Raw genomic sequence first — 9,020 nt, 5'->3', positions numbered from 1 at the left:
TTCTCTGCAAAGGGCCAGATAGTAAATATTTTAGGCTTTTGAGACAACCTTACAACTCTGCCATAGATAAGCAAGTAGTTGTGTCTGTGTTCCAATAACACTTTATTTATGTACACTGACATTCAAATTTCATATGTCAAAATATTATTCTTTTGGGTTTTTTTTAATCATTTTAAAATGTGAAAACTATTCTAGGCTCATGGGCTCTATAAAAGCAAGGAGCAGGCTGTGGTTTGCTAAACCTTGGTTTAAAGTATAAGAAGGTGTTAAGCATCAGATGCAAACATGTGAGCCCAAAAAAAATCACTGAATCTGTTGATGACCCAGCAAAAGTGGTTTCAGTAGATTGGAGGGGCAAAACCCCATTGTAACAGGTTGGGGAATAACTAGGTTGACAGAGTAAGCATAGACTTTCTTAACAAGTTTGTCAGGGAAGGAAAAGACAGAATTAAGGTGATACCTTAAAGGAAAGGTGATGTCTAACATGAGAGTATTTTTGTCGTGTTTTTTCATTTTAGGATTTGGTTTCCAGGGAAAGTCATTTAAAAGAAAAAGAAAAAGAAAAAAAAAAGAGAAGAAAAAGTGAACAAGTGTTAGAACAATGTAGAAACGTTTCAGGTCATGAGAAAAATATGTTGGGAAAAGGAGTTTTGTATTAGTCAAAATACAATAAAAGTTGGGACTACATCAAAATAAAAAGCTTCTTGCACAACAAAAGCAAGAATCAACAAAACTAAAAGGCAGCCTACTGAATGGGAGAAGGTATTTGCAAATGACATGTCTGATAAAGGATTAGTGTCCAAAATATAAAAAATAGGGATAAAACTCAACACCCAAAAAGCAAATAATCTAATTAAAAATGGTCAGAAGATACGAACAGACATTTCTCCAAAGAAGACATCCAGAATGCCAAAAGGCACATGAAAAGATACTCAACATCACTGATCATCAGGGAAATCCAAATCAAAACTACAGTGACATATTACTTCACACCTGGCAGAATGACTAAAATAAAAAACACAAGAAACAACTAGTGTTGATGAGAATATGGAGAAAAAGGAACCCTCTTGTACTGTTGGTAGGAATGCAAACTGGTGCAGCCGCTGTGGAAAATAGTTTGGAATTTCTTCAAAAAGTTAAAAATAGAATGACCCTGCGATCCAGTAATCATACTACTGGGTATTTACCCCCAAAATACAAAAACACTAATTCAAAGGGATACACGCACCCCTGTGTTTATTGCAATGTTATTTACAGTAGCCAAATTATGGAAGCAGCCCAAAAGTCCATTGATAGATGAATGGATAAAGAAGACGTGGGCTGAATACAGTGAATATTATTCAGCCATAAAAAGGAATGAATTCTTGCCATTTGCAACAGCGTGGATGGAGCTAGAGACTATAATGCAAAACAAAATAAATCAGTCAGAGGAAGACAAATGTCATTTGGTTTTGTTCATATGTGGAATTTAAGAAACAAAACGAGCAAAGGAAAAAAGAGAGGGAGAGAGAGAGAAAACAAGAAACAAATTCTTAACTATAGAGAACAACCTGATGGTTACCAGAGAAGGGGTGGGGGGATGGGGGAAATAGATGATGGGGATTAAGGAGTGCATTTATGATGAGCGCTGAGTATTTTATGGAAGTGTTGAATTACTATACTGTACACCTGAAACTAACACTGTCTATTAATTATACTGGAATTAAAATAAAAAACTTAATAAAAAATAAAAAATATTAAAAAGTTAAAGAAAATTGGCCAAAAAGGTTGATACTCATGCCTTCTAAATTATTACTTCAGTATTTCTTATTACCTCTGGTAAATGCTTACATATGGAAGGAAAATTATGACAAGGTGAAATGGAACTTGTCTAAATTTCAAGGAATAGAAATCAAATATGTCATATTAAGGCTAGATTATTCTTTGAATAAATTATTTCAGAGCTCTAATTAAGACTGTATTTTAAGTTACATTTAATTTCAGAAGGCCTTTTTCCTCCTGCCCTTGAGTTGCTTTCTTTCTACTTCTCTGTCCCTGAGGACATCACTCTCTCATCAGTAAGCTTGACCCTTACTGTGATAAATCCCAGTTCAAAGTCACCAGAATCAAATTTTATATATTTTTTGGCACACTGGTATTATTTTAATTATTATTTATGATGTTCCCATACTATAATTCTTCCCTTCTGAGATCAAACAATGCAGTTATATTTATATGCCGTATCTCCTTCTAAAAACAGATGCTTGACACATGTGTTCTGGGACAAATAGTCTTCATCAATAGAGATACGCCTATGATGTTTTTCCCAAAGACATTACAGAAACAAAATGTGTTGGATTTTTCCTTCTAATTTATTGTATCTGGTGAGTGCTATAATTAAGGATTAGGAACCAAAGGAAATTATTTCAAAGCATAAAATTTCCTGGAAAGGCATTATCTGTCTAATTATTAAGAAACCTCTTCATTATAAAACTCAAGATATTCAAGTAAAAGGAGCTCAGGTAATAATAATAAAAAAAACATTTTTGTTGTGGAATGTTACCCACATATAGAAGAATAAATAAAATAAACGTATACTGTAGTGAATAATTATAAAGCAAACATCCATGTAAGGACCATCTGTTATGATATTGAATTTTATCCTCCCAAATTCATATGTTGAACCCTTACCCCAATATGATATTTGGGGATAGAGCCGATAATAAAAGTTAAGTGAGGTCATAAGGGTGGGGCCTTGATCTAATAGGACTGTTGTCCTCACAAGAAGGAGGAAAGACATAAGAGAGCTCTCTTCCCCTCCATGAGAACACAGAGGAAAGGCCATGTGAGGACACAGTGAGAAGGCAGCCCTGTAAAAGCCAGGGAGAGAGGCCTTAATCAATCCTGACAGCACCTTGATCTTGGACTTCCAGCCTCCAGAATTATGAGAAAATAAATGTCTGTTATTTAAGACTCCCAGTCTGTGATATTTTGTTAAGGCATCTCTAGCTAACTAATACACTGTGCAAGTAAAAAAGTAGAACATTGCCAGAATGTCGGAAACCCCCAGTGCGTCTTTTTTCTATCACATTCCCCTTAGAGGTTACCAGCAAGCTGACCTGAATGGTAATCATTTCCTTGTTTTTCTTTATACTTTTTCCACATATGAATGTATCTTTAAACAATACAGATTTTAAACTTCAAACTTCATATAGATAAAAGTATACTGTTAATGTATTTGTCTCCATCTTGCTACTTTTGCTCTACATCAGGTTGGTCCCAATTTTCCATGTTCCTATGTATACTGTTAGTATGTTCATTTTTTTTATAATAGAGTATTTAAATGTATGAATATACCTACCACATGAATTCTTTTGTGGATAGCTATTTGGGTTGACATCTTGGCTAATATGAGTATTGTTGGAATGAACATTTCTGTATATGGTTCCATATACATATATATATATTTCTGAAGGGTACATACCTGGAATGGAGTACCTGGCTCACGGGGTCTGTTAAAATAATATTTTCAAGGACAAGTTACTTTAGAAATGTGACTTCATATTTCTTTTCTTCACTCCAGGAGACAGGATCATATCTTTTTGCAGAGAAAAAGGCCAGGTGGTAGGAGCATTGGTTTTAGATTCGCCATTTTGAGATAGCTTTGTAATAACCCTTCTCTTAGGGAATACATTTAAATGCTTTTTCTCTTCATGCTGTTGTCACTTGGTGTACTCCAGAAAGGATCCTGTTAATGTTTCCAATTCCTATTTTAAATCTAAAGGACACTTAGCTGGGGCTCCTGGGTGGCTCAGTAGGTTGAACTTCTGACTCTTGGTTTTGGCTCAGGTTATAATCTCCGGGTTGTGAGATGGAGCCCCCAGTTGGGCTCTGCACTCAGCATGGAGACTGCTTGTCCCTTTCCCTTCTCCTTTGCCCCCCATTCCCCACCCCACTTGCACCATCTCTCTCTCTCAAATAAATAAAATCTTAAAAAAAAAAGGGGGGCACTTAGCTATATGGGTATGATGATTAATCTCCATTTGTACCCCTATACCACACAAGTCCATTCTGTATGCTCTATCCTGCTCTATTCCTGGGGAGATTGACTGCTACGAAGACACCATCTGGTCTTCTTGCTGGCTGGCCTGTGTTTAAAATTGGTCAATGGGAGATTGAGTTTGTCTTCTGGTTCTGGCATTTTGTTGGATTTGGTTAAGAGGAGGCACAGGCGAGAGATCTGAGGGCTGGGAGGTTGGGATATTTCTTCTCAGCTCCCTCCCTGCTTTGGTATGGAGTCTCTGGTAGTAGTGTCACTCCTCCAAGTGTCTAGTTCATTCTGGGAAGCTCGTTCTTTCTGGCTCCAGATTTCATTTGGTTCCAGGACCACCATTTCCTCTCTTTATCCCTTTAGTCCTAGGGGTCGTAATGGTTTCCCACTATTGCTTGTCTCTAAGTACGTTATTGTACCTTATTTATTTCCTTATCCCTATCCACCCTCTATAAGGATTTTGAAAGTCGTCAATAATCCTTCTAGGGTAAATTCTGTTTCTTACTGGGTCTCTGCCTGATAGCTGGAGTTTAAATTTCTGTTAAATAGACACTGTGTTTCTTCAAACACAGTGTCTATTCAAATTTCCTGAATAGTTGTCACATTTTATTTTAGGTTTAAGTAGAAAGTGTTGCTAAAAATGAAAACATGCATCCCAATATAAAAAGAGGTATCAATGACTGATTAGTGTAATTAAGTACTAGTTGATATGCATAAAAGTGAATTGAAATATAGCATATATGAATTAATCTAGAATCCTAAATCAGAGCCCATATGCCTTGTCTGCAAGTTGGTGACTAGTCAAGTTATTCATAGTTTTCTAAATCTCTAATACTCAAGGGCTTATTTTTTGCCTCACTTTTATAAGTGTGCTTAAGAGACTCTTCTTTAAGATCAACTAAATTATTCCCCTGCATTTTGTCTAACTTCCTTTTGTTCTGGTGTTTGCAGAGTGTACATTAGTCATACTCATAAGTGTGGTAACAAAGCTGAATTGCTGAAAGAACCAGAATTTTCAACATTTCACTGGTCATAGATTCTACCTCTGTTTTCCAGTATTTAAGTTTGGAAGAGGAAAATATGCACAGTCTCTCCAGAATTCCTGCTGTGTTGAGCTCAGAATATCATATAATCCTAGCTTAGCTTTCATGGGCATTGTTGGTCTTGATAACTCTAAGCTTGGTATGAATTCCTAAGTCTACATTGAGAAAACACATATGTTTGCTAATCTCTTTTTATTTTGGGTATTTTGATTTTATCAAATTTTAGGTCAAATGATTAAGGGAGTTGATTTTTAAAAACCTGTTACAGTTTAATTTGAACAAAATATGAAAAACTGTCTTTTCCTAGCGCTATTTGTGTTACTTTGAATGTATAAGCTTATAAACATGAAATATTTAAACACAAACACCCAAAGGCTTTAGACCTATAGAGGAAGAAAAACCAAAAATAAGGGTCAACATATTCAAATGACCAGAGATACTGTTTTACTCTTCGGTAGATATAGGTAGTGAAGGTTTTATTTGTTGAAGTATTTTAGTTGACTCCCTTTGAATACTTAAGCTGAAATAATGGAAGAAATCTGATATGTTATTGACGGGGAAAGGATGGTATAATATTGCCCCTGATATTCCTGCTGCTCAGAGTAGTAACTGGTACATATTAGATGCTCAATAAAGACCATATGTTGCTTTTGAGAAAGCCAAATGTCATCCATTAATTGAAAAGATCCATTCTGATCCTTCATACCTGCCAAATATTTATTAACATATAAGCTTTATTTGCTATTCTAACAGTTCTGTTGCTTATAGCTTTAGTGTTTTGCATGCAGTATGAAAAAGATTATGAAAATGAACTCCTATGGAATATGCTGTGATTGAGGCTAATTCCCAACCACCAAGATGTTGTTTGTATTGTTAATAGCCTCTGAAATCAGTATGAGACTAATGTACAGTTAATAATTTTACAACTGTCCTCTCCTAACATAAAAGATAAGGCTTTTAAATAAAGAGAACAAGTTTAAATATAATTTGCATCAACACATTATAGTAACATTTGTACCTAGGGGAAAGAAAAAAAAATGTAATGGGTTTTAACGCATACTGCAATATGAGTAGATGCTCAGCATTACTTTGACATTGCACTGTCTTTCCAGTTTTCAAAATTAATTATTTCTCCTTTTCTATTAACTTTTAATTGCTTAAAGTTCATAAATAAGTGAAATTTCTGAGGATTTAGAATGAATCTATTGTTTTATGTATGTGTTTGTATATGTGTGTACACACACACACACACATAATATATATATGTATGTATATAACTTTTTAATGCTACTTTAATTACTGACTCTGGCTTCTTATCCTTGACTATATTTTAATTGAATGTGTTCAGTACTCTGAAAAATACAGGATGAAGCCAGTTATTGTCATAGGAAAAATAAGTACTAAGGTAAGATGCCAAATCAAAAGTAGAGTCTAATAAACATCGGCAATAGAAGGAGCAGGTTTAGCAGTACCCAATCTACATTTCCAGGTGAATTGATTTAAGTTCTTGCAGTGATTTTGAACTGTGTAACAAGAGAGTGTGCACATGAAAACATTTAGTACAGCAGCTGAAAAATAGAAAGAGCTCAATGCATTCTTTAGAATTTCCCTGTTGAATAAATTTGTACAGATTTTTCTGTTTACTTGCCACAAACTTAGTAAAGCACATGGAAAGTGTCCTGTAAAGACATACTGAGTTTTCATAATTCTTAGAACTGTAGAGAGCTGTAAAGAACTTGGAGGGTCCTTTCATTGTATAGGTGAGGCAGTTGAGGACTAGAGCAGTAAAGTGACCATCCAGTTTCACTTGTTACTGATGAAACCAGGACCAGAAGTCTAATCTTCTTACTCCGTATCCAGTGTTCTCTTATTTAACACATGTCAAGTGATGACTTAAATTGATAAAGAATTGTAATTGATCAGAAAAAACACTGTTTTTATAATATAGGCTTTAATTCCCCAACTGACCCTTTTATGCATTATTAGAGTATGAATGTCTTTCACGCATGCAAAAAATGTAACGAATAAGTTCTGGATATTTTAAAGGAAACAGTGTGATTTGACAAGAAAACAAGAGTTTTTACTCTTGCCATGCATTTCACGGGTTGATAATTTTAACCTCTTTTATAGGAAGCAGAGTATAAGAAAAGGAATACAGATTGGGAGAAAACTGGATTTCTTGTCCTGAATTTATCACATTTATCTGTTAGACTTTGGAAAGATTACTTAACTTTTTTGAGTCTCAGCAACTTCAGTTTGAAAGTGGATATATTTACCTCTTGGTTTTGGCAAGAAGATTATGTGACAGCATTTTGTAACCTGCAAAGCATCACATAATGCAAGGTGTTATTACATGGTAGAACCTAGTAGTTGAGAATGACTCTTGAGCTACACCATCTGTTTTGTGGTGGTGTTTTTGCCACTTATTGGCCAGTAGCTTCCCTAGGCCCCAGCTTCCTCATCTATAAAATGGATATAATAATAACACTTACCTCAGATTTCGTGGAGATCAAATTGGTTAATTTACATGAAGCTAACATAGTACGACAATATTTTATTTTTTAACATAATTTTATATATCAGCTTTATGTGTAAGAGCCAAAACAACTTGAAATAACCCAAATGTTTTTCAATAGATACATAAAATAAATTGTGGTATATCCATACAGTAGAATACTGCTCTGCAAAACAGGAAAAGAAACTATTGATGATGATTTGATTGGTGATTGACACGATTGAAAATGATAATGATCAATATTGATATTGAGATCTTTTGAGGCACCTGGGTGGTGCTGGGCATTGAGTCTGCTTTAGATTCTCTCTCTCCCTCTCCCTCTCCTCCTCCCCTCCACGTCTCTCTCTCTCTCCCCCCTTCTCTAAAAACAACAACAGCAAAGACCACCTCTCTTTCCCCAGTTTATTGAGAAATAATTGACATATGTCACTGTATAAGCTTAAGTTGTACAGCATGAAGTTTGATTTATACATATTGTAATGACTACAATAGATTTAACTTCTATCATCTCATATAGATACAATAAAAACAAAAAATTAATTTTCCTTGTGATGAGAACTCTTTGGATCTACTCTTTTAACAATTTTCCTATTTACCATATAGCAGTGTTAACTATAGTCATCATGTACTTCATCTTATAACTGAAAGTTTATATCTGGGAGCACCTTCCTCCAGTTCTCCCTCCTCTCATCCAGTGCCACTATATTTTCAACACTATTGGTAATGACCTCAAAATGTTTTTACATTATAAAAATCAGTATTTTTAATTGACTAATAATGTGCTATCATAAGGGTAGTTATTAATAAAGGAAAATATTAAATATTCTAAAATGGCTTATCTATTAGAATATATTGGTAAAAATTAAGCAAAGAGGAATTTCCTTGAATAAATTCATACAGAGTGACTTGAGGATGAACATGGATATTTAAAAATCAGACTAATAACTATCCTTACATAGAATTCTTCTCATTTCTTGGCTTAAGTGACTGTTATAACCTTATTTGTCTTAATGATAATTCCTCATTTTATTCTTAGCTCTTCACTATGTCCCAGAATTATAGAGGAAAAACATTTGACAGATTTTGGCCTGAGTCCAGTGTTCAGAGAGAGCAATTAAACATGTGAAGGTTAGTAAAGTAGTTTGTACTTAGCATCTAAAAAGAAGGAAATGAGAATCAATAAGCAACAGGTAAATAGGATTTAAACCAGTAAGATTTTTGCAGAAAAAATCCCTCTCCTAGAGCCTTCAGAGAGAGAGAGAGAGAGTATTGCTCTGATACCTTGATTTTAAACTTCTAGTCTTCAGAAGAGTGAGAGAATATATTTCTATTCTTTTAAATTACCTGACTTGTCTTAATTTGCAATGGCAGCCCTAGGAAATTAATACAGCTCTCCTACTACTCTCCTTTCCTCCAGTTTTACCCTTGGAGT

This window comes from Ursus americanus, chromosome 20, assembly GCF_024610735.1.
Source record: "Ursus americanus isolate L20-20 chromosome 20, mUrsAme1.1.p, whole genome shotgun sequence".
NCBI classification, from domain to species: domain Eukaryota; kingdom Metazoa; phylum Chordata; class Mammalia; order Carnivora; family Ursidae; genus Ursus; species Ursus americanus.
The sequence above is the reverse complement of the archived record's forward strand: the minus strand, read 5'-3'. Positions refer to the sequence as shown.